Source organism: Lonchura striata, chromosome 15, assembly GCF_046129695.1.
Source record: "Lonchura striata isolate bLonStr1 chromosome 15, bLonStr1.mat, whole genome shotgun sequence".
Classification (NCBI taxonomy): Eukaryota; Metazoa; Chordata; class Aves; order Passeriformes; family Estrildidae; genus Lonchura; species Lonchura striata.
Window position 1 is genome coordinate 15148682 of NC_134617.1, and position 25840 is coordinate 15174521.

The 25840-nt window shown below is 54.4% G+C and overlaps 1 protein-coding gene across 1 annotated transcript in view; it reads left to right on the forward strand.

Moving 5' to 3' along the window:
• Positions 1-10531: 10531 nt before the first annotated feature.
• Positions 10532-25840, forward strand: part of PSD2 (pleckstrin and Sec7 domain containing 2) — a 75151-nt gene continuing 59842 nt past the window's right edge. The window contains exon 1 of the mRNA XM_077786708.1: positions 10532-10551. The gene's annotated coding sequence lies outside the window, so the exon portion shown is untranslated. The remainder of the gene's footprint in view (positions 10552-25840) is intronic.

The window sequence follows — 25840 nt, forward strand, 5'->3', positions numbered from 1 at the left end:
TTCCTCCTCCTTCTTCTTCCTTACCTCCATGTTCTTGGTGATGTTGGCACTCACAGATTGGTTTAGAGTAGAAAATCCCCATTTAATATAGGTAATAGGCATTGGGGAAAAACTGTAACCATGTAACACGTAATGTACCATATAAAAGATAGAAAAGCACCATTTAATATAGGTAATGGGCATTGGGAAAAACTGTAACCATGTCACATGTAATGTACCATATAAAACACAGCAGCAGCCCTGGGCGGGGAGAGAAGAAGCAGTCGGGAGTCAGAGAGGATGTCAGGGTGTGTGTGTGCCTCTGCCTGAGCTCTGAGCAAACCACAGCAGCCCCAGAAGAAAATCTTTTAGATAACTTGCAATAAACTGCCTTGAGACCGAACAACAAGAGGCTGCAGGGTTTTCTTTGGAAGCTCGGGTTGGAGGAGAGACTTTACCCCCACACAGAACCCCTGAACCAGGCCTGGCAGGTTCTGACACCCTGACTTTGCCAAAACCCTTCCCACCACCCTGGCTGAGCCTGTCCTCCCTGTGGGATGTGCCCTGGGTGGGATCACATGGAATGCCCAGAGAGATGAGCTCAGTCTCACAGCACCCACTGTGTCCCTGTCACCTCCAGGTCAGTTTGCCCACTACACTGGGGCTGCAGTGGAGACCTGGGGGGAAAAGGGGAGAGCCTTTGCCCCCATGGGCAAGGATGCAAGAAGCCAAACAAAATGCAAGAGGTCAGCAAACACAATGCAGCAATTAGCACAGGCAGTGGGGAGGAGAGGGGAGACAATGCAATTTATGGAGCTCAGCAGAGGGAATTCTCTATGGGCGCCGATCTTGCACTATAAATACCTTCAAGGTAATGACAGCAATGGAGTGAATTATTCACCATCCCTGATGACGGGAGGGCAAGAGGCAGTGACCTGGATCTGAGGTAGGGAAGTCTGGCTGGGAGGAAGCCTGGGCAGCAGGAACAGCCTGGCGTGGGATGTGCTCCCAGGGGCAGCCCTGCTTTCTGTGCAGAGTCCATCTCTAATAGGTCCCTGCCTGAGTCCAGGTCAGTCCCAGTGCTGGAGGGGCCAAGGCCGGGTTATGGGGGAGCTTGCAGCCTTCCTGCCCGTCCTGCCATGGACAGACTCCGTGAAGTTTCCTGCATGTGATGGCTCTGGCCCATGGTGGGGTCTGCTGCTTTCCCAAAGCCATGGCTGAGCAGTCAAAACCTTCCTTTGCCCAGGAGAGCCATCCACGTCCACCTGGCCCCACACAGGTCAGTTTGGTATCTGTGACACCCATCAACCTGGGCAAATGAGTAGGAAGGAGAGAGAAGAATCTAAGGCTTTGACTTGGAAAGAAGAACAAGGGAAAATTGCCTCCAGCAAGATCACAGCATCACACACTGGCTGAGGTTGGCAGGGAACCCTGAAGGTCACCTGGCCCAGCCCCCTGCTCAGGCAGGACCACCCAGAGCCAGTTGCCCAGTTCCACGTCCAAACAGCTTTGAAACACATCTGAGAATGGAGATTCCACAGCTCCCTGTGCAGCCTGTGCCAGTGCTTGGTCACCCTCAAAGGGAAAAATGTTTCCTGGTGTTCAGAGAGATCTTCCTGTGTTTCCATTTGCTCCCATCTCCTCTTGTTCTGTCACTGGGCACCAGTGAGAAGAGTCTGGCCCCATCTTCTCTGCACCCTCCCTTTAGGCTTTTATACACATGGATGAGGTCTCCTTTGAGCCTAAAAGATGGAGATTTTCTGTGCACAGCCAGGAAACCTCCTGCCTGCTGCTGGAGTTGTTTGCCTGTAGATTTGTCTGTGCTAAAGTGACCACGCTGGGGGTATGGGGAGGCCCAGAAAGGTGCTGTGCTTCCACTGATTCTCTTGGAAAGGCTGTGGTTCAGTCCTGCACAGCAGCCCCAGTGGAGAGCTGCAGCAGCTTTCCCAGTGCCTGCTCTTTGTTCTCCCTGCTGCTGGATCGCAGCAGATGACACGAGGACAACGGAGCAGGGGTGGGAGTAGCTCTGCTGTCCCCTCTGTCCTGGTGACCTGTGGAGGCAGCAGTGCCTCCTGCATGCTCTGGAAGCCTGGAAATGTGAAATGATCAGTTATGGAGGACAATTGTTGCATCTGCCGGGAGACCCAGACTGTTTTCTGGAGTGCTTTTATCTCTCTGCAGATGTGTCTGTCCTTATCTGCGTCTCCCCTGGGGAACTCTTCAAGTGCTTTATCATAGCACCAGGCCTGGAAAATAGCTAAGGGTCCCCAGAACTGTTCTGGAGGTCAGGCTGGCACTGGGGGTACCCACCATCAGCCACCCACCAACCTTTCTCCTGGCAGGGGCAGATGCTGGAAAGCAGGAAAGCAGGGAGAAGAGTGGGTCAGCTTGGGTGCTTCCTGCAACCTCTCCAGGAAAAAGAAAACAGCGTTCTGACCCATGCTCAACACGCAGAGTCACAACACAAACCAGGACTCTGGATGTGCTGTCTGAATTGTGTCAGTCCCATGTGTTTCTCATCAATCAGAGCCATGTGGAGAAGGTGGCTTGGGCTGAAATGGCTTCTGGAGCAGAGGGTCTAAAGGACATTTGCTGGCTCTAAAGCCCACAGAAACCGCAGGAGATCCTGTTGCCTCTTAGCTGGACAGGTGGCCATAGCAGGGTGGTCAGCCCCAGTGTTGGGGGAGAATAGAGAAAGGAAAATCCACACTGGAAGAACATCACAGCTTTGGGAGCCCTGTGCCAGCTGCCAGGTTCGTGCCTCCCAGAGAGAAGGATTGTTAAATTCAGTTCCTGGACACTGCAGTGGCACAGAGCTGTGTGACAAGAGCAGGAAAACAATGACCCTTAGACCCTGTTTGGTTCTGTCTGGCACTGGCAGAGACACAGTGTCTGTCCCAGGCACTGATTCTGTATGCAGGGGACAAGGACATGGGTCAGCTCCAGCGTGGGACATGCAGCTTTACAAGCCAGCGAAAAAGAAAGAGGAAGAGCAAAGAAAACTGCCTCCTAAATGTGAAATAAGTGGAGGCTGGCTCCAGACCCTCAAGACAAAGCCATAAATCTGCCCAGCCCTGCTGCGAAAGCATGAGACACCCTGCAACAGCCGCATGGCGTCACGGTGTCCTTGATCTCTGTTTTCCATCCCTGCCTTTCATCCCGCCAGCCCCGGGGCACGCTCCGGCTCCGGCAGACTCGGGCTCTGCTGCCAGGCTCGCTCCGGTCCCACAGCTGAGTTTTATGGCCAGGCCGGGCTGCATGGCGGTCCCAGGCTGGAGCAGCAGGAGCAGCAGGAGCAGCAGGAGCAGCAGGAGCAGCAGGAGCAGCAGGACGGGGCCGTGCCGGCAGCGCTGCCCCGGGGATGCTCTCCCGGCTCGGCGCCCCGGGCGCTGTCACGGCAGCGGTCCCGTGGGTGACCCATGACTGTGCTGGCCGTGCCCCCAGGCCGGCTGTGGGTCACAGGACCCATCGGGACAGCTCCTGACCCTCCTGTGTTTGCCGGCTGGAATGTTCCTGGTAAGCTGAGATGAAAGGAGGAATTCTGCGGCAGCCCCAGGAAGGGGGAGCCGCGTCCACGCCTGTTCCCATGGCACAGCTGACACTGAGACATCCACGGGCGAGCCCAGCTCCCCGGCTGGTTTAAAGGCAACTCTGTTTTGAAGCCACAGTCCCCCTCTCCCACATGAACGAGCAAGGAGATGCTCTCAGAGGCCGCCCAAACCACATCCCGGCGAGCCCGTTTCCTGCCTGTCCCCGTTTGACCATGTCACGGGCATCGTCTGGAAGCGAGGGGACAAAGCACAGAGTCCCACCGCCCTGCTCTCCCCCAGCCTGGCTCTGTGGAGCACAGGAATCGGCACAGAAGCCACAAGTCTGTGCCACATTTGTCTCCTTTCTGTCCCTGGGCTTGCTGCACAAGGAGCAGGGGGAAGAGAAATGTGTTCAGGCTGCAGCTAATGCCAGAGCCTAAGAAAAGGATCAATTCGCCCCCAGACAATTTGCAATGCAAAGGGAGCAGGTCCCCTCTTGCTTTACTCCTCCCCACCACCAAGCACATGCACAGCCCCTCTTTCCCACATGCCTGCCTGGGGAGGAAAGCAGCTCACCATCCCAGGGCAGACAGGATCCTGAGCCTGCCCACTGCTCCCACGCAGCTGATTGCAATCCCTGGCACTGGCAGCCGCTGCCCGTTCACCCCCTGGCACCGGCGGATGAGGAGTGGTGAGGATGTGGTGCCAGGAGGGGCACCCAGCACATTGCCAGTGCTGCCCATGCACAGCTCAGCTCCCCCTGTCTCCAAAGGCTTCTCTCCCAAGCGTGCCTGACTAATTAGTAAACGGAGCCTAAACCTTTTGGTCTCCATCGATCTTATCTTTAAACCCTGCAGACAACAATTCCTCAATCGATATCTCATTTAATTGCTGCCACCAGGCTGACAGCTGGGCTCCTGGCTGTCACATGGCAGGCTGCCAGTGCCACCTTCTAATCCCAAACTGATTTATCCTCTTCCAACTCCCCTGCTCTCCCTACCCACCCACTTCTGACCTATTCCTACCCCTCCTTCCCTGTGCAGAGGTAGAAAAATCCTGACTGCCTGCATCTCCCTCAGGAGCACATCCCACCCCTGTGACCAAATTCGTGTTGATGAACATTTGAGCAGGAACAAGCTGCCTCCACACCTTGCTGAGACCAAATTCAGCCCATTCCCAGGTGGGCACTACCACAGGGGGCACCTGGATGTCACCTGTGGTGTGTCCCAGCCAGCCCACACTGGGGGAGAGGCAGCTCTGCCCTGCACATCCCAGTCCCAGAGCTGACCTCTGTGCATCCACAGTGAGGATCCAGCGTGTGCTGGGCATCATCTGGTGGCTGCCTGCTGTTCCTGGCCAGGAGGTTTATGGAAGTTTATGGAAGTTCTTGGTCTCTAGAAGAGCAGCAGATTGTGCTATTTTGGGAGGAGCTGCCTTTGGAGTTGGGCACTGATTTCCCAGCCCTGCACTCCCTGCTCGGAGCTGGGGGAGGCATGGCAAGAGGATCAGGCTCCTGTGATGGGGCAGTGGTTATGGGTGCTCTGTGTTTGCTCTGGCCCAGTTTTTAATCTTGCTTCCACCGTGGGGTTTTTTTGCTGCAGTTCAATGATAATCATAGGTGTGGCACATGTTTCTGTCAGCGGCAGAATTGGGAAATGATTGCTGTAAGCTGATCTTAGATCAGTTATATGTTTGTCATCTGCAGCTCTTGATGGCCTCTCTTGGTGGGAATGCTGATTGCTCCGTCCCTGTAGCCTCAGGAAACATCCGTGTGCTGTTTTGGAAGGAAATAGCACTGGAACATAACACATGAACACATCACCAGGAATACCACCAAAATGGAAGCTCAGGATTGGGACTGTGCCCCAGAGCACAAACCCTGAGCCTCTGGACTGTCCAGCAAGGGGGTGGGTGCCCTCTTCCACCAGTGACACTTTGAGTATCACCGGTCCTTGCAGCTTTGAGTTGCTCCACTCCAAGGTGACCCAGAGTTCTCCAAGCAAGAGCAAGAGGAGGTTCAGGTATGTAAAATAAATCACCACCTCTACTACTGGCCTTAGCTGGAATCCTGATTTGAAGCCAAGTGAGAGTGCCAAGGCCTTCACTGTGCAGGTGCTGAGAGGAACCCCGGGCCTGGGGGAACCCACATCTCGCCAGTGCCCAGCAGGAATGTGGAAATCTTCTCCAAGGAACCATTCGAGGTCTTCACAGAGCAGCAATGAGGAACTAATGGTTGAGGAAAGCAGGGGAACATGCCAACAGCTTGCTGGGACAAACAGAGCCCTGTGGAGCATGGCTGCCCTGTGGGAACACCGGGCTAGCTCAGAAGATCCCTGGCTGCTGCAAGGCACTGCTGTCTCCTCCAGCCACGACAGGCAGGATGTACCACAGCTCACACACCTCCTCTTCCAGTTTGCTTTTCTCCTGCAACAGCCAAACCAAGGCAGGTTGTTACCTTGTGCAGAAACCAAAATCTTCTCTTGGTGCAGGCTGCTGAGGCTGGAGGACAGAGCAGGGGGCAAGCTGAAGGTAAAGGCACCTGAATCTCAGGTTTCTGGGCCAGAAACCAATTCCAGAGCTTTCAGCCTGGACAGAACCTAGCCATATATCCATGGTCTTACCAAGGGGCTCAAGCAGCATCTGTGCAAGCAAGGCTGGGCCATACCAGGGTGCCACCTTAGCATGCAGTCTGTCCTGCTCTCATCTCCCAGGCCACAGCTTCCCAGTGAGCCAGGGAGGGAGGGAATACCCAGCAGATCCAGGAGTGAAGGCCAGGGAAGCTTGTCACGGGAGTGGGAGGGGGGATTCATGCACTATCAGCAATGAGAAGTTGCTTCCACCAACAGCTTGGAGCTCTCCTGTGCAGGACCAAGAGCTGGACTGAACAATCCTTGTGCAGGGCCAGCAGCTGAGCTTGGTGATCCCTGTGGGTCCCTTCCAGCTCAGCATATTCCACGGTTCTGTCCTCTCTCCTCTCTGCTGCTCTTCCACAGCCTGTTTTGTTCAGGGCTGCTCTCTGCTGCCCTGTGAGCCAGGCTGGAGCAAAGGGGCCCAGCTAGGCAGTGCTGGTGGGAGAGGAGAGCCCCGTGGGCAGGGCAGGGGTGGCTCCCTGTGCCAGCCGTGGCACCGGGATGCCGATCCCACAGTCGTCCTTGGCCGTGGTGCAGGGGGTGCGTGACACATGGCACCGGGAGCTCTGCAGTTGGCCCCGAGCGTGCCCCAGATGGTTTGATGCCAGGGTGTTTGCACACAGCTCTGCCATTTAATGGGGAGGGAAGGCAGAGCTGATCCCAGCTGAAGCCACACGCCGAAATGCTGACAGACTGTTTGTCGAGACACAAACATTGGCAAATGGCCCCGCTTGCCATGTACTGAGAGTCACGGCAGCGAGGGAGGCAGCCCGAGAGCAGGGATGTCTCTGGCAGGGACTGGGAGCCCTCAGAGTGCAGCTCAGAGTGTGTTTCTGGGAAGGAGGAAGCCACTTTCTGGGGAGACTTGAAGCACCATTCCCCAGGTGGGCAGAGCTGGGATGCCTGGGGGTGATGGGGACAGCAGGGTACAATTGCTGTGCAGCACGGCTTGGGGGATGGAGCATCCTGCCTGCCCAGCCAGAGCAGCATCTCCCCGGTCCTCTGGCTGGTGTTCAGGGGTGTTTATCCAGACACAGGCAGACCATCAGCACTTTGGATGTGTTAATGTCCAATCTCAGCAGGAATGGAGCATGCAGGGTGCTGCTGGGGCTGCCTGTAATCCGTGGATTTGGGTAGGGCTGTGCCTTCCCCACCAACACCCGCCCTTTGCTCTGCCCCTCTGGATGCCACCCTCCGAGAAGGGAGGGGTGGGAGCTGTGGGGAAGGTGGCACTGAGAACATCAGCCAGGGCTGGGCAGCCTGCAGCAGACCAGGGGCCAGCGCTGTGCCCAGTGGGTGGCTCAGGTCTGCTCACCTCAGGGACAGGCTGGCACCTGCCCACACCAGTGCCAGGAATTTGCAGCAGTGCTGTGAAGGGAAGAGCTGCCTTCAAACACCTCCCAGCTCTAGCACAGCCCCTGGGGAACCTGGGTGTGGATCCTGGGAGAGGCAGGCCCCCTTACCAGAGTGTCAGCCCAGAAAGTGCCACTCTCAGGCCACTGGGTGGCAGGGGTGGCTGAAGGCTGCGAGCTGGAAGGCTTTACAGCTTCCCATCGAGCCAGGGAAAGCAGGAGCTGCTCCTGTGCTGACCCAGCAGTTTCCCTGTGCCAGCAGGAGCCTTCTGTCTCTCAAATGATCCCCCTGATTGGAAGCACCTTTGGAACCTAAGAGTTAACCCAGCTGGGCCTCAGTTGAAGGTGATCCACTTCCCTGGACAAAGAGCCTGTGTGTCCAGAAGCTCTGCCCTGCCAAATGCTGAACACTGCCCTGGGCAGAGCGAGAGGAGCTCACGGAGAAAGGAGAACATGGCCCATGTGGGTGAGGGCACAGAAGGGTAATGATGGGGGGAGCAGGTGCCAGCTGGGAAGAATTACAAACAAAACAAGGTTTTGTCATCTACCAGGACACCAGATTGATGTTAAAGGAGTCAATAGTTTTAAATTACCAATAATATCACATCAAAAATACCAGAATTTGGGGTAAAGGTTCAACAAACTATGGAAGGACTCCTGTGTTTTGGTGACAGACGGGGTCCATCCCTCCACCAGCCACCACCACAGTCCTGCCCAGCTCCAGGCTGAAACTAGCCCAGACTGTGTCACCCACTGTCCCCCAGCCAGTAACATCACCAAGGACTGCTTGGGGAACCCAGCAGGGATATAAAGGCCTGGGAGACCCTGCTGAGCTGCCTGCTTGGAGCAGCCACCTCCTAATTTGCTTTGTCAGTGCAGCCCAGGACTTTAAACTTGATGTTTGCACCTGCACCAAAGGTGCTCAGACAGGGAATGCCAAAGGATGCAGAGCAGCACGGTCAGTCTGTCTTGTTTGTGCTTCCTTCTGCTCTCTCCTGGGGCCTCCTTTGTGCTGCCAGCATCACAATATGTGATGTTTTAAAATCCTAAATAGCATGATAAGAAGGGTGGTCACCTAAAAAGCAAAGAAAGGTTTTAGCTTGTGTCAGTTACTGTGAAAAACATTAAGAGGACTTGCCCAGAGGTGGAAAAAAGCCGACTGAGGGGCAGCTACTCTGCAAAATCACAGCATGTGTCAGACAGGGACACCCCACTGCCACAGTCCAGGCTCTGGCACAGTTTTCCACCTAACTTGCACCAAGGAAATATCCTGAAATTTGTCTCCTGTATCAACTCTGACTGTTTTCTTTCCAGGGGAAAAACCAGGGGACTGGCTTTCAGACCCCTCATGAATTCCTTGCTATATCAAAAGAGAGGAGACAAAAGGGGTTAAGTGAGTATTTCTCCACCCAACGGAAATGCCCCAACACACTGCCCAGCTCCCAGTGCACCCATCCTTGCCCTCAGTGCCCCCCTGCCCTCTCCTCTGCCAGGTGCCCCCTCAGCCTCCCCTCCTGCACGTGTCTGCTGCTGCCAAAGAGCCTCCACGGCCCCAGGAAGGGGAACGGGCTGCTAACAGAAATACCTCACTGCAGAGTGATCTCCTGACCCAAAAACCTCTGGAGACTTCTCTCCAGACTGCCATCGTCCTGCTGATGCTCAGCTCTCCCTCCTGCTGGCTCTGACCCTTTTGAGGTTTCCCTGAGAGGTGTGGGGCATTCTCTCTCACGGTGCTTTGCCGTGGCCTTTTGTGGCATGTCCCCCATCATCCTCCCCTCATCCAGAGGTTCTCCTGCCCATGTGCTGTGCCGGGCTCTGCGCTGGCACCGCAGCATCCCGTGGGATCCCATTTCTTAGCAACGCCAGGGAAGATGCTGAGCGCGCGTCTGGTCCAGCGGCCCATGGAGGCTTCGTGCACAGGGCAGAGGGCAGCTGCTGCCTGCAGGGAATGCAGCTCCCCTGCACACACCAACCTCCTTCTCCTCCGGCCCTGGGAAGTGCCTGTGAGCACTGTCCTGGATCACCTCAGCCTGCTACCCCAGCCCTGCTCTGCGGCCCATCAGAGCTACCCAGAGCCCCTCCAGCACCAGTGACCCGCACAACTCCTGCCACCCCCCTGGGCTCCAGCACCACTCCTGCACCACTCCTGCACTGCTCCAGCCCCGCTCCAGCCCTGCTCCAGTGCTGCTCCAGCACCACTCCTATAGTGTTCCCGCACTGCTTTTATAGCGTTCCTCCACTGCTCCTGCTCCACTCTAGCCCCACTCCTATAGCGTTCCCGCACCACTCCAGCACCGCTCTTGCAGTGCTCCAGCACCGCTCCTATAGCAATCCCGCACCGCTCCTATAGAGTTCCTGCACCGCTCTAGCCCAGCTCCATCACCGCTCCAGCCCCGCTCCCGCCCCTTTCCCGCCCCGCTCCAGCCCCATTCCCGCCCCGCTCCATCACCGCTCCTGCCCCGCTCCAGCCCCGTTCCAGCCCCTTTCCCGCCCCGCTCCAGCCCCGTTCCCGTCCCGTTCCAGCCCCGTTCCCGTCCCGTTCCAGCCCCGGAGGCGCCGCGGGCCCGGGGAGCGCCCCCGCCATGCGCGGCCCGGCCGCCAGGGGGCAGCAGGGGCCCGGCCGCGCCCTCTGGCGCCGCCCCGCGGGCACGGCGGGCGCTGCAGGCGGCGGGCGCCGCTCCCGGAGCCGATCCCGAGCTGCTCCCGGAGCCGATCCCGAGCTGATCCCGGAGCCGATCCCGAGCTGATCCCGGAGCCGCTCCCGGAGCCGATCCCGAGCTGATCCCGAGCTGATCCCGGAGCCGATCCCGAGCCGCTCCCAGCCGCTCCCGGAGCCGATCCCGGAGCCGATCCCGAGCATCTCCTGAGCCGCCCCCAGCCGATCCCGAGCCGCTCCCGAGCCGCTCCCCGAGCTGCTCCCGAGCCTCTCCCGGAGCCGATCCCGAGGCGCTCCCGAGCTGCTCCCGAGCCTCTCCCCGAGCCATTCCCGAGCCGATCCCGGAGCCGCTCCATGGCCGCGCCCCGCGCCCGCCCCGGGCGGCCACGCCGAGGAGCCCCGGGGTGAGTGAATGAGCCTCTCCTCCCTCCGAGCAGCATCCCGGCCTCGGGGCAGCCGCGGGGTCGGTGGGCGGTTCAGCTCCCGGCTTCCGTGTCGGGGGGATGGATGGATGGATGGAGGTGCTGCCGGGGTTACGGCACACCGGTGCCGGAGAGATGGGGGAGATACCCGGGCTGTGCTGTCCCTCATGCCGGAGGGATGGGGATGCCCCTGGGGTTGTGCTATTCCCCGTGCTGGAGGGACTGCGGTGCCTCCAAGCTGGGTTATCCTCATGCAGGGGCATAGAGGTGCCCCCGGAATTGTGTTATCCCTCCTGCTGGAGGGATGGGGGTGTCCCCGGGCTGTGTTATTCCCGTTCTGGAGGGATGGGGGTGTCCCCGGGCTGTGTTATCCCTCCTGCTGGAGGGATGGGGGTGTCCCCGGGCTGTGTTATTCCCGTTCTGGAGGGATGGGGGTGTCCCCGGGCTGTGTTATCCCTCGTTCTGGAGGGATGGGGGTGTCCCCAGGCTGTGTTATCCCTCGTTCTGGTGGGATGGGGGTGTCCCCGGGCTGTGTTATTCCCGTTCTGGAGGGATGGGGGTGTCCCCGGGCTGTGTTATTCCCGTTCTGGAGGGTTGGGGGTGTCCCCGGGCTGTGTAATCCCTCGTTCTGGAGGGATGGGGGTGTCCCCGGGCTGTGTTATTCCCGTTCTGGAGGGATGGGGGTGTCCCCGGGCTGTGTTATCCCTCGTTCTGGAGGGATGGGGGTGTCCCCGGGCTGTGTTATCCCCGTGCCCCACCTGCTGTAGGGTCATGGGTGCCCCTCGTGCTATCCGCTGTGTAATTCTCTGTGCCAGGGGCGATGGAGGTGCTCTCGGGCTGGGTCATTCCCGCGACCGAGAGAAGGGGCTGCTCCCGGGGCTGTGCTATCCCCGGAGGGATGGGGGTGTCCCCGGGCTGTGTTATCCCTGTGTTAAAGAGATGGGGGTGTCCCCGGGCTGTGCTGGCCCCGTGCCAGAGACAAGAGGGTGCCACTTGGGCTGTGTTATCCTAATGCCGTGTACCAAAGGGAAGGAAGTGCCCCCGGAGCTGTGTTACCCCCGTGCAGGAGGGATGGGGGTGCTCCTGCATCCCAAGTCCTCCCCGCAAAGCCAGGAGGAAAGTGCTGCCCGGGGATTCATCCCTGGATTGACATTTTTAGTGCAAGTCACTGGCAAAGTGTATTTCTCTCTGGCAAAGTAGAAATGTAAATGGAAGTTTTCAGTTGATGTGAACTACATTAGTTCCAGTTAGCCATAAAATTAAATTAAAAAAGGAAAGGAAGTGGTGAGTTTTTAGAGTACCCCGTGTACGTGTGTTACCCCGGGCAGGAGGGGTGGGGATGCTCCTGGGGCTGTGTTACCCCCATGAAGGAGGGATGGGGATGCTCCTGGGGCTGTGTTACCCCCATGAAGGAGGGATGGGGATGCTCCTGGGGCTGTGTTACCCCAGGCAGGAGGGATGGGGGTGCTCCTGGGGCTGTGTTACCCCAGGCAGGAGGGATGGGGGTGCTCATGGGGCTGTGTTACCCCGGGCAGGAGGGATGGGGGTGCTCCTGGGGCTGTGTTACCCCGGGCAGGAGGGATGGGGGTGCTCCTGGGGCCGTGCCATCCCCTGGGTCAGCAGCAGGGTGCAGGACAGGCTGCTCAAGGCGCTGCATGCCCCCCTCTCTGCAAGCCCAGAGCGACCACCTGTGGGAACATGTCATGGGGTGACCTTGTGATGCTGGTATCCCCAATCGTGTGTTCTGTTTATGTCTGATATCATGTTCTGTGCTTTCAGAACTGACTCTGAAAGTGAAGGTTTGTTTTGCCTTGTTATCAGCCAGTTTTGGTGCTGGGGAGTGCTTTGTTTGTTAAATAAACAGGTTCTTTTCCACTTCTCTCAGACAAAATTTTTCACAAACCAGCTGGGTGGGGAGGGGCCATGGGGCTTTGTTTTCTGGGGTTCCTTCCAGAGGTTTTTTCCAAAAATTTGCCCTAAACTAGGGCAGAACACCATCCTCTTACAAGTGGTGCTGGGAGAAGTGACAGAGCTGAGCTGGAAGGCGGCTGTTCCTCCCTCAGAGCTCCCAGGATGGAGTCTGCGGGATTAAGTTTGTGCTCAAGTGGTCTCATGTTATCTCAAAGCTGCAATTCTTCTCAGGCTGTTCAGGGAAGGACTTGGTGCAGGGGTTTTGTAGGATTTGAGGCCTGACAGAGAGTTTGCTGCAAGGGTTTTTCTGAGCTCAGGTTCCTGGCCAGCTGCTGCCTTGTGCAGTGTCTCCAGCTTTCTCCTGTGTGAGGGAGCAGGCTCAGCTGGGTGTCACAAGCACCCTTTTGAGCAGGGGGTGTAAGACACGAGCCAGAGGAGCAGCATCCCTGGCGTGCCCATTCCTTTGCTCAGATATGTGTTTGCTGCAGCTCTGTTGTTGTTCTCAGCTGCAGCAGGCTGAGAAGCAAAACCAGAAAGTTGTGATGGGGACAAGCCCATTGAAGCTCATCCTGGTCTGAGGGACAGCAATTGCCCTGGGAAGGTGTCAGGCCTTTCTAGGCAGTAAATGAGCAGTGTCCTGGCAGGTTTGCAGGTGTGGGATGCTGTGTCTGTGGGATGGGAAGCTCTGGCTGTGAGGAGCAGCCCTGTAGTGCTGTGAGGTATCCTCAGTCTCAAGTCCCCTGGCAGTCCCTGTGGGTGGTTTTGATCAGAATGGAGCTCATCTGCTGCCACCTTTGCAGATAAACCTTGGGGGAGATAGAGGGCAGGCTGTGAATTAGAATGTTTGACAAATGAGGTTGCTTTTCTGAAATGTCTTTTTTAACTGAAGAAAAATGTTGGTCACATCAGAGTTAGGTTCTTCTCTGTGGGTTTGAGGTGATTCCTCAGTCAAAATGCCTTTGCATGGGATGAAAATCAATCTGAGTTAAAAAAGACAATCTGAGTTAAAAAAATCATTGTCCCACAGTGAGCACGTTTGGTTCTTTCTTCCTGGCAGCAGCTGGCAGCAGTGTGGCAGGAACATGGTCGCTGGATTAAGTGTGAGGGAGGTGGTGGTGGTCCTGGGCTGCTTCCTGGGCTGGCTGAGGTGCTGAGTGGCTGTGAACAGCCAGGCTGTGCCCCTGCAGAGAGCTCAGAGCCAGCTGTGCCTGCACCCTGCTGCTGAAAAAATGAATTTCACTGCTGGGAGCCCAAAGGCATCATCCCATCCCAATCCCTGACCCCACCAAGGGGACCCAGGCAGCCCTGGGCTGGAGGTTGTGGTCTCTGCTGTGTTTGTTCCTGTGTTTTCTGTCACCCCTGGCCTTCATCCAGCACCAGCACTCCCTATCCCACAGTGCTCTCCCTGGGGAAGGACCATTGTTGGAACTCAAAATGTCCCTCAGACATTTCTGGAGGTTCCAGGCCCTGGTCAGAAGCATTTGAGACCCTGGCAGGCACCTGGAAACAGCTGTGATTTTGGGTTTGAACCATGGAATGAGTTACCAACCTTGCAGGAAGAACAAGAAGTCACAAAAGTTTAGATATTAGAATAGAAGTAGTCACAAAGTAAAGGGAAGAATTTTTGAGTTCTGTACAGGGGGGTTTTAGTTTTGTACATGGGGGTCAGAGGTTTTAAGATGGATTTGGGATTTGGGCCTGTCCTGTCCTCCCTCTTTCTTCTTCCTTACCTCCATGTTCTTGGTGATGTTGGCACTCACAGATTGGTTTAGAGTAGAAAAGCACCATTTAATATAGGTAATAGGCATTGGGGAAAACTATAAACATATAACACGTAATGTACCATATAAAAGATAGAAAAGCACCATTTAATATAGGTAATAGGCATTGGGAAAAACTGTAACCATGTAACACGTAATGTACCATATAAAAGACAGCAGCAGCCCTGGGCGGGGAGAGAAGAAGCAGTCGGGGTCAGAGAGGATGTCAGGGTGTGTGTGTGCCTCTGCCTGAGCTCTGAGCAAACCACAGCAGCCCCAGAAGAAAATCTTTTAGATAACTTTCAATAAACTGCCTTGAGACCAAACAACAGAGGCTGCTGAGTTTTCTTTGGAAGCTCGGGTTGGAGGAGAGACTTTTCACCACACGGACCCCCTGAACCAGGCCGGGTTCTGGCAGACATCTGCCCCAGCACAGGGCAAGGCAGAGCATCCTCCTGCTTCTCTTCTGCCTGAACCGGCTCTGCCCAACCCCTCCTTCTACCCCAAAGCCTTTTCTTCTCTGAAAGCCACTGGACCAGCCCTAGCAAAGACTAGAGGAACCTTTCTTCACCTCTCAGCTCTGTTCCAGGCTGGTGTGCAGACCCCACAGCTCAGAGTGAGGGGCTGAGCTCCTCAACTGCCTGCAGGGCAAGCAAAAAGTCATTGTGACAGATTAAGGGGATCTGACATGGGGATACTGGCAAAATGATCTCTCTGATTTTCTCAGGGTGGGCTCAGCCATCAGATTAGTCCAGAAACACTCACCTCAACTGAGGGGAATGCTGTGGGTCACTCCTCACCTCAAGGCTGCCTCCCACTGCTTTTGGCAAGTCTGAGTTTACTACACCTGGCAGGGAGACCTTCCTCTGGAGGGGAGAGGTTTGAAGCTTTCTGGAAAGGGACCTGGATGGTTTCCTACTGCCTCCTTTGAGAGCAGGAAAAAGGAGCAGGGCTTTGAATGGTGTCCTGAGACCTGATGCTCTGAGTTTCCGTTCCAGCACAGGGTCCTAAGCCAAGAAAACTGCCTGTCCTGCCAAGGCTGGGTAGGAAACTGGCCCAGGAGCAGCAGTGTGGTGTTAACTCCTCTCTTCAAGGAGCACTGAGGCTCCTTTGATGAGCTCACTATCTGCAGTGCTCACTTTCTTCTTTCCTTCCAAAACACCCATCCTGCCTGGCCTAGCTGCAGCCTGATGCTTTGGAGCTTGTGAAGATGCTCATACAAGCTCAGTGATGAACCTGAATCACTTCTTAACCATGGCCTTTGTGAACTGTGCTCTGCTAGGGAGCCCTCAGCCTGCCTGGGGGAAGGGGCTGGGGGCCAGGGAGTCCAGCAGAGGTGGGTGGGTTGGAGCCAGGGGAGGGATGGCCTTGGAGCAGGGAGCATTGGACATGGTTTAGCAGGTCAGTGGTCTGGCACATGGGGAATCTCCTTCTGGTTTGTATTTTTTTGGTGATAATTTCTTTCAAAACCCCCTGTTTAGCAATTCGGGTAGAAGGGATCAGCTGCTGGTTTGGGCACACATCCCACAGGCTCCTGGGGCTGGGATACTGCTCTGGGTAGGACAGGCAGACTGACTGGCAGCAGCAAGCCTAGAAGTCATCTCAGAGACACTGAGAGCTGCTCTGCTTTGGCTGGGGACTGCACATCCCAGCTGTTTGCCTGGGCACACCACACATCTGCCCTGGGCTGTCTCCATCAGGAGATGAGTGCGTGGCCAAGCTGCCTGCTCTGCATTTGCTCCTCCTGCTGCAGTGACCAGATGTCCTACTCTTCAGTGATGCTGTCCTACTTTCAAATAGGTTATTCTATTTTTGCCTGGCCCTGTCCTTTTTGTGACTTTGCCTTCCTGCGTGTCCCGTGCACGGCTTTCCCCTGGCAGAGGCAGAAGTTGTGCAGGCTGTGGTCCCAAGCAGCACAAGCCATTTCTCTTTGCTGTGGCTCCTTGCAAGACCCCCAGCCTTGCACCCAGGGCTGAGCTCAGGCAGCCAGCCTCCTTGAAGTCATCAGATGCTGAAGGTGCTCAGGGGGAAGGGTCTGAGTGCCTGGAAGTCATGGGAAGGTGTTTGTTCTTGTTTGTACCTCTTATCTTCAAGCACTCCCAGGATCTGGAATGGAGGTTTGGGCAGAGAAGGAAAGGACTGTGCTCATTCTCAGGTTGAGTGAGCTGGGAAATGGGAGTGGAGCCTTGTCCTGTAACTGCAAACAGGCAGGTGTAACTCTGGGTACTGCCAGCTCACAAGCCTTTCTTGGAAAGCACCTTGGGCTGCCAGTCCCTGCTAGCCCTGATCTCTGACTCTTCCCAACCTCTTCTTCACTCACCCTTTGACTTCAGTTTGAAAACTGCAGCTTCTTGCTCAAGCCAGCCATGACAGGCTGAGGTCAGTGTGTGGAGGCCTCTCAGCTAGCCCAGGTGGGCTCCAGGTGTCCTGCCATGGCTGGAGGCCATGGAAAAGGGCAGGGGAGCTGCAGTGCCCTGTTGGACAGGCTGAGATGTAGCAGGGCCAGGAGGGAGCACGCAGGCTGGAAGCTGAAGGCTGATGAGCTTTGGACCAGTGCTGCAGTTTATTTATGGCCTGCTTAGCAATCTCAGGCAGGCAGTGTGAGTTAAGGCATCTCCTGTCCTGGATTGACAGTACAGATCCAATTAGCCATGAAAGCCTCTAATTATTTGTCCTGAATTGCTCTGGTGGTAACCAAGGCTCTGCTATCTCCTCCTTTTGTCTGTGTCCCAGCTGGAAATGCCCCAGTGTCCCTGCATCTAGAGCAGCAAGTGTGATGTGCAAGCAGAGTCAGCACAATCTAATCAAGGGAGACAGGCCCTGTGAGTTAATGAGGGGCTGGACCCGCTTGGTTTGCTTTGGAGAGTTCTCTGAGCCCCTCTGGAGAGACAAAGGTTGCTGTGGCAGAGATAAGGCTCAAGGATGAGCTGTGTGAGGCAGGGGCTGCAGCCACAGGGAGGGAAGGGCTGGTGGCAGACAGGGCTTGACAGCAGAGTCCCTGTGTCTCACAGGAGAGAAACACCTCCTGTATGAGGAAAGGCTGAGAGAAGTGGGGTTGTTCTGCCTGGGAAAGGGAAGGCTCCAGAGTGACCTTGTTGTGGCCTTTCAGTACCTGCAGTGCTCCAAGAGAGCTGGGGAGGGACTTTGAGCAAGGGCCTGGAGTGACAGGACAAGGGGGAATGGCTTCAAACTGACAGAGTAGGCTTAAATTAGATATTAGGAAGAAATTCTTCCCTGTGAGGGCACTGAGGCCTTGGCAAGGGTTGCCCAGAGCTGGCTGGCCCATCCCTGGAAGTGTCCCAGACCAGGTTGGATGGGGCTTGGAGCAACCTGGGGTAGTTGAAAGTGTCCCTGCCCATGGCACGGGCTGAAAGAAGATGGCCTTTAAGGTCCCTCCAACCCAAACCCTTCTGTGATTCCTCGATTCTGGTTCTGCAGCTTGGCCAGCCGAGGTTGGCAGCTGGAAGCAGTGGCTGCAGGGAGCACGGGCACGAGGTGGGGTTACCCAGGCAAGGCCCGAGGACTTCTCTTTTCCAGACACTGGGGCTAAGTTACAGCTGTGCATTCTCAGCTGCAACACTATTTTAAGGGGAACAAAGCTTTTCAGGCCACTTATTGCATCCTTCTGCTTCTTCTGGGTTCTTGTGCAGAAGAGGGGCCTTGGCTGTCTGCGAGAGAAAATGTGTCATGAACGTTCTTAGTAACCTTAACTCTGACCAGACATGACAGCAAATAGCTCTCAGATGAGACAGGACAGCCAGCCTTGGCTTGAAAGCAACATTCTGCACAAATAACATTCAGGTCCTGTATGAGGGGCCAGCTGAGCACTTCCACGATTGTTTCCAGGTCACAGGGTCCCCCAAAAATGGGTTTTACATCATTGTCTTGAGATGCTGCCTGAAGGCAAGCCATGGCTTTGCTCACCAAGTGCACATTTTCTCCGTGTGTGGATGGATGAGCAGCAGAGCTGCTGGCAATGTGGCTCTGCCCCTGTGCAGAGAGGAGGGGAGCAGCAGCAAGGATCCCACCTGGGGGAAGCTGGGAGCTGTTCCCAGCTTGTTTTGGTGCAAAACAGGCTGCTGAGCATCAAATGTGTCTCTCTGACCTCCCTCCAAGGGACCTTCAGACAGGACCCATCCCTACCAGGGCCATGCTGGCCCTGGAGGCAGCTGGCAGATCCTTCAAGCCTCTTGGTGTCCTTCCCATGCAGTCCAGAGCCTGCCAGGCTCAAGCCAGAGAGTTTCCTCCATACAAATGGGGACAAGGGGGGCGGGCTGTGAACGTACAAAAACTTTTTCTTTCCTGCCCACTTGGAAAGGAGAGCTATGGAATTTTAAGCAGCAAAGACAAAACTCTGCTGAAGAGGCCTCTTCTGTGCTTGCCTGTTGAAATCTCTGATCACAGTGGAGAGGGGGTCCAGGGACATGCCAGGCTTGCCCTTATTAATGGCTCTGTTGTTGTCTGCTCCTGTTTGTTGGTCTTTGCTCTGGGAAACGGTTTGCCAGAGCAGCAACTATTTTCCTTGGAGCAGCTTCCCCAGGAGCTGTCCCCATGGTGGGGGCTGTCCCTCTGTGTGGCCAGTTCTCCATGCCACTGCTCAGACCTGGCCCACAGGGCTGAGCCAGAGTGTTTTGGGAGTCTCTTTATGGCCACAAAACCTGAACTTGCAGGTGCAGCAGGGACAGGTGAGAGGAGACAGAGGATCTTTGTTCCAGCTGGCACTTTTCCCTTCTCAATTTTAGGAGTGTTCAGCCTCGCAGCTGAGGATTCCAAGTAGGGGCACCAACTTCTCCCACCTTGATCTCTGCTCTCTCCAACAGCACCAGTTTGGCTGGGCTGGGGACACAGTGACAGCCTGGCTGGGGCTTTTCATGCATCACTTCCACCATCCAGCAAAGCAGCTGTGCAGCATCTCTCCCCTGCACACCTCCTGTTTCCCACCCCGAGCTCACAGCATCAGGCCCTCTTACCTGTGGTTTTCTCCTTGAACCACTTAGTTTTAAAATAGAGCAATTATCTTCCTTCAGAAAGGAGCTTACCCACTGCAATCTAGGGCAGGCTGAGAGTGCAGCAGCCTGCCCAGCTCTCCCTGGGAGCACGGCTCTGTGCCCAGCATGGATGCTCCCAGGGCTGGAGCCCCTCTGCCCTGGAGCCAGGCTGGCAGAGCTGGGGGTGCTCCCTTGGAGAGGAGAAGCTCCAGGGAGAGCTCAGAGCCCTGCCAGGGCCTGAAGGGGCTCCAGGAGAGCTGGAGAGGGACTGGGGACAAGGGATGGAGGGACAGGACACAGGCAATGGCTCCCACTGCAGGAGATCAGTGTTAGATGGGATATTGGGAAGAAATTCCTCCCTGGGAGGGTGGGCAGGCCCTGGCACAGGGTGCCCAGAGCAGCTGTGGCTGCCCCTGGATCCCTGGCAGTGTCCCAGGCTGGGTTGGATGGGGTTTGGAGTACCCTGGATAGTGGAAGGTGTCCCTGCCATGGCAAGGGCTTGGACTGGCTGATCTTTTAGGTCCCTCCAACATAAACTCCTCTGTAATTCTGTGACTCCTGTCTGTCACTTAGGTTGAATCATTGGTTGGGGGTGTGAGGCATTACTGGGCTGAGCAGTTTGAGCCCTCGGTCCCAGTCTGTAACCATCATGTGCCAGAGGGATGCAGCCTTGGCTCTTGGGAGCAAGGCCAGGACACTCTGCCAGGGTTCTCAGCCCTCCCTCCGTGGCCAAGGCCTGAGGGATCTCTGGATGGGGAAATCTGTTCCTGAGTCTGTGTGATACGAAAACACAAACTTTCAGACTTTTACCTACACATCTATCAACAAGTGTCAGATCTGCAGGGGGCCGGCAGGAACTTTCAGAGGTGGCTTAGTCCATGTTCATGCCTGAAAATGGAATAATTTCTTTTGTAGACCACTGCCAGCAGAGGTTTCTCCAACCTGCTCCTAAAATGCCTGCCCGTGACCCCTGTCTGTTTGACAGAATGGAGTATTGGCTGTGATTCAGAGTATGCAATTGTTTCTGGGTTTAAATGCCCAAAAGAATGAGGGAAGCTTTGCAGAAACTTGTTGTGGTGAAGGGTTCAGTGATGGAGCAGATTCTGCCAGGCTTAGCTGCCATGCACTCCGTGGTAGAAGGGAGTGCACCTCACCTGTGTAGATCACCTCATCTCCTCTGTCTCGGGATCCCTCTGCTGTCTCACAAGTCTACACCCAGCTGTTGTTTAATTAAAAAATAAGCAGACAGGTATTCACCGGGAAAAATAAGCTGTTTTGTTCTTTATGTGTCCTTGATGCTCTCCTGGCATCTTATCTGGGGACAACAGCTCTAAGTCTTGAATTTGCATTTATTTTTATTGTGCCAAGGCAACTGTTTTAATAGAGAACAAACCCATGGGGCAGTGAATGTGCCATGCCACGCAGACTGGCTGTGGTGTCAGAGGGGAATGGTGCCTTGTCTCCCCTTTGCCCTGCCCCACGGGCTATGAGGCTCAGGGGAGGTGGCTGCAGCTCATGTTCACTTCCAAGTCATGGGTGACTGCTGAGGGCATTTGGCTCCTTCAGCCCGGAGCAGCAGAGGCTGAGGGGAGACCTCAAGGCAGCCCAGAGTTTCCTGGTGAGGGGAAGCAGAGGGGCATCACCAAGGACAGAACCCACGGGAATGGCTGGAGCTGCATGGGGAGGGTCAGGTTGGGTGTCAGGGAAAGGTTCTTCCCCCAGAGGAGATCGGGCACTGCCCAGGCTCCTCAGGAAATGGTCCCAGCCCCAGGGCTGCCAGAGCTCCAGGAGTGTTTGGACAAAGCTCCCAGGCACAGGGTGGGGTTGTTGGGGTGTCTGTGCAGGCCCAGGAGCTGGGCTGGGTGATCCTTGTGGGTGACTTCCAAGGCAGCATATTCTGTGATCCCATGGCACAGCTTTGTGTGGCTGTGCTAGGCCAGCCTCAGCACCAGACATGGGCCATGCTGTGCTGGGAGATGTGGTCAGGAGGGTCAGGAGAAGCAGAGAAAACCTGTGTGGGGCACCCAAGGTCGCGTGGAAAGGCAACATGAGCTACTGATGATTTCCATGCAGTAGAGGAGAGCCAGCTGACCAGAAGCTAAAGGGTGGGAGTAAACCCTTTGTAGCAGAGGGTGTTTGTCCATGGACACAAAGCACATGACTTCTCCTTTGGCTGGTTTTGTGTCCTTTCAGTGAAGCTGGAGCTACCACTCGCACCCTAAAAGCTGGGGACCTACAGTGTGAGCTCTCAGTACATTTGTCAGGGCTTGACAATCCCAGAGATGCAGACTGGAGCAGACTGGAGCTGTCTCCATATTCCCTGAGTCAGGAGAGCTTCTCCATCTGGTGGCTTTAGGTGAGACAAAGCAAAAGAAAGTTAAAAGGCTGCTTTTCAAATGTTGGAGGAGTTGAATCTCCTCAGTTAAGGCACTGTAAAACACTGTGATTATCCAGCTCACCCTAAGTGCTTGTCAGGAGCTCTTCTGAGTGGGGACCTGAGGCTGCTGGGTGCATGAAGCCCAAGCTGCCATGGACACCCTCTCAGTGGATCAGCTGGGGCAAAGTTTAGAGATGGTCCAGCTGGAGAAAGGTTTTCTCCAGGGACAGACAATCCAGGACAGGACTTGTTTCCTTTGAACTTTTCCCACAGGAGTGCCAAGCTTTTACCCCAGAGCACAGATCCCCCAGACCCTCAGCTTTGTACCCTGAATGACTCCATCCCTCCAGAGCAAATGCAGTGCAGCAGATCCAGCCACGGCTGTGCTAATGCCTGGAGGCACATCAGTGTCACTTTTCCTTGGCTTCTCCCACCTACAGCACCTCTGACCAGGGCAGTGCTCATGGCTTGAGCTCCAACTGCACTCCTGTAACAACACTGAGCACTTTTCATGCTGGAAACTGGGATTTGCAGAGATGAAGTGAGTTGATGAAGGAAGTCAGAGCTGTGGGGAGGGAGAGAAAAAGAACCTAGGAAAGCTGTTAATCTGCCATTTTAATTTGCTGCATTGTACCCTGAGAACTTCATCGTCGCTGAGCTACCACCCAGGTGCTTATCCAATGGGAGCTGCTGGAGATTTGCAAGTAGAAGAGCTTTAAACAAGAGACAACATGGATTAAGCCTGACACCCCATCAGATTCTCCTTCTCTGGGTCCCTGATCTTCCAAGAGGCACCTTTCTCACTTTGCATATAATGTGAATTATTGTATAAATATTTAGTCATTCTGTTGGGAACATTAATTATAGATGGAGACACAGCTTTTGAAATCTGCCTGTAGGTCTGGGCACCCAATTTCCATTAATTTTAATGAGAACCAGACATCCAAATCCCATTCGGTGGCTTTGAGCATCTCAGGCAGGAAGCTGCATGTGACACCCCCCGCCTCCATTCTCCCCTCTCTGCAACATAAGAGTGAGATTTGCAAATATCTTACAAATCCTGCAGATGCCTGAGCTGCCCTTGTGCCAAGCCATTGTTGTCTGCTGAGGATGGTTGGCTAGTAGCTTCAGAAGTATTTCTAATAAGTTCATTTAATCCATCCTGTTAGTTCTTTTCCTTTGCACCCCCCTCAGCACTTTGAAACAGCGATGCCTGAATGAGCCCCCAGCCTGCCTGGTTTTTTTGACAGAGAAGCTTTGATGCTTGCAAATGACAGCTGTGCAGGGCAGGTCTGAAATGAATGATTGAATTATCTGACTGATTAAAAATGTGCTGTGGCTTGGAAGATCTGACAGCAAGTGTTCACTTAGGCAGCTCACATGAAAGAGAGCACACGTGCACGTAGATTGTGTGTTTGTGTGTGCATTGGGAAAAACAGCCAGTGAGATGGGACAGACACACTGAGCAGCAGCTTCTTAAGCTCAGCATCCTTTCCAAAGCTCCAAATCTGCTGTGAGATGCTCAGCAAAGCTAAAACTCAGCGTGGTTGTGGAGATAATGATTATTTAGACAGACGTCAGCAGTGGTTTAGGAAATGGAAATTGAGCTAAAAAGTAGTGCAGGCTGGGGAAGTGCTTAACTGCATCTCAGTCCCTCCCGGCCTGTGGCTGAGGAGGGATAAACTCTGGGAACACGGCTCCATCCTCGGTGCTGCAGACACGTGCCATGGTGAGGAGCAGCCCCAGGGGCACCAACTCCCTGGGAACCTATCCTGTGATCCAGAAGCTGGAAAAAAACTTGAGCCTTGGTGAGATTAGCTGTAAGTGTCTGGAAGGATGGAGAAAGCAAGCTTGGTTATGGCTGTGCCCTTGATGCCATCAGTGATGGCAACAGCAGATGTCCCCTTGCAGCTTTCCAGACCTACCCCAGCTTCCTTCCCAGTCCCCATGTAGTAAACTCTCCCTTGGTGGTGCCTCAGAGAAATCCAGCTCAGCTAGAACAGAAGAAAAATATCTGGAAGTGAAATTAATGAAAAAAAAATGAACAAGTGTTTTTTGCTAATGAAATATATTTTGTTGGCTCAACAAGATCACAGGTTCCTGCTGGAGTTCCATACAGGGGAAAAAAGAAGTTGCAGTTGTAGTTCTTCATTGTGAATGGTCTTCTGATAGTTTGCTGAAATTGATTTTTTCCTAAATTGTCAAACTGTTTTTCATCTCCCTTCTTACAGAAGATCACTCTCTCACCCTGACCCCTCAGCTCAAAGGAGGTGAAACACTGGGCTATAACTAATTGCTTTATCTGAAATAGTTTTGGTTTTTTCCCTCAGCCCAGCCACTGAATAATTTGCTCTTTGCCCCTTCCAGTGCCATTAGTGCTGCTGGGTGTCTGTAACAGCTTCAGTCTCGCCCTTGTGCTCCTGCCCCAGTTGCAGTGGTCATTTCCACAAGGCTAAATGCTGCAACAGTCCTGAGGGCACACAGCTAATGGCAGCTCACTGGCATCTGTGTCATCTCTCCATCAACATCCCAAAATGTCCCTCTTATTGAACCCCTTCTGGCAACTCAGGAACACACAGAGAAAACAAGGTGCTGGGATTCTGCTTATGTAAAACCTCATCACTGCTAATTGTCCCCCTGATAATTGTGGGCCCCTGTGTTTCTGTCCCACATTTCTCCCAGCCAGGACCTGACTGCTAAGCTTAAGTAGAACATCAGATCATTTGAATTCCCTTTTCCATCATCTGCAAATGTCTATCAACTTTTTTTAGATTTTATTTTATAGACAATAGAGAAGTTATTGACACTCCATCCCTGGAAATGTTCAAAGCCAGGTTGGACAGGGCTCTGAGCAATCTGGTCTAGTGGAAAATGTCCCTGCCCATGGCAGGGAGTGGAACAAGAAAAGATTTAAGATCTCTACCAACCCAAACCATCCTGTGTTTCTGTGAATATAATCAAAATCAGGTTTATAACTCCAAAAATCGTTTCAAAAATTTCCCTCTTTCCCTATCCCAAGCCTTTCAAAAACCAGAGCCTCTAGGTGACTCAGACAGACAATGAGCCTTAAAGGTGAGGGTAGATGGGCCAGCACCTCCAGTCAGTCAGTGCTCCCCAGTGCCTTGGCCTGAGTTTTCTGCTGCCCTTGGTCACTGTACCTAATCCCACAGGCTGAGCAGTCCTTGGCCTGCAAGATCCAGGGCCTCTCTTCACACAGCTGAAGCATCCTCACTTCCTCTGTCTCAAGTAACAGCAAATTTTCCTTCCTTTGCTCTCTGCCCCTTCACATCAATGCTCCACAACCTGCTCACAGGCAGCAATTAGTTCTCACACCCTTTAACACCCCTCTCAGCTCTCTTGGAAATGCTCCGGGGGCTGGAAGGCCACAGTGAGGTCACCCCAAAACCTCCTCTTCTCCAGGCTGAGCAAACCCAACCCTCTCAGCCTTTCCTCATAGCGGAGCTGCTCCATCCTTTTGATCAGCTTGGTGCCTTCTCTGGACTTGCTCCAACAGCTCCACATCCTTGCTGTGCTGGAGGCAGAACACATCCCAGTGTTCCACCAAGGGCTGCTTTTCACTCAGGCTGGGGCAGATCAGCCCCGGTGCAGATGATCCCTGCAGACAGCCAGATCCAACCAGGGGCATGGGCAAATAGCTTCCCTGAACAGCTTCCTAACAAAGTGAAGGAAAATCCATGTTCCCAGAACAGCTTTCCAGCCTCAGGGATAGATGCTGAAGGACTCGTGCCGCTGCCAATGCGCAGCCCCACAGTTTCTAAAAATGACAGATGATAATTTTCTGTTACTGAAAGTATTGCAGTGAATTTGGTGTGATTCTGGATCAGGCCTCAGTTGGACAGATAAAGGTGAATTGATTACTGAACTCAGAATTAATGGTTGCTTAAATGCCCTAATTGCATTTGTTTTGAACAGAATGTGATCCTAAATTGATAGTATGTATGCAAGGCACTTGAAAGTGGTCAATTTTCCTAAGCTGGGAACAATTGCAATCAAGAAACGACTGGAGGAAAAAATGAGAAAAAATAATGGGTACTCTAAATGAGGGTTGTTTAAGAAAACTTTGATAGATGCTGTCTCCTCCACAGCATGCACACAGTTCTGCAGCCATTGAAGATATTCTTAGCTAAGAATCTATCATTGTTAAGGAAGAGAAAGTCAGAAATAATAGCAGTAATAAAAACACAAACAGGAAAAGAAAGGATTTGGTAACAAAA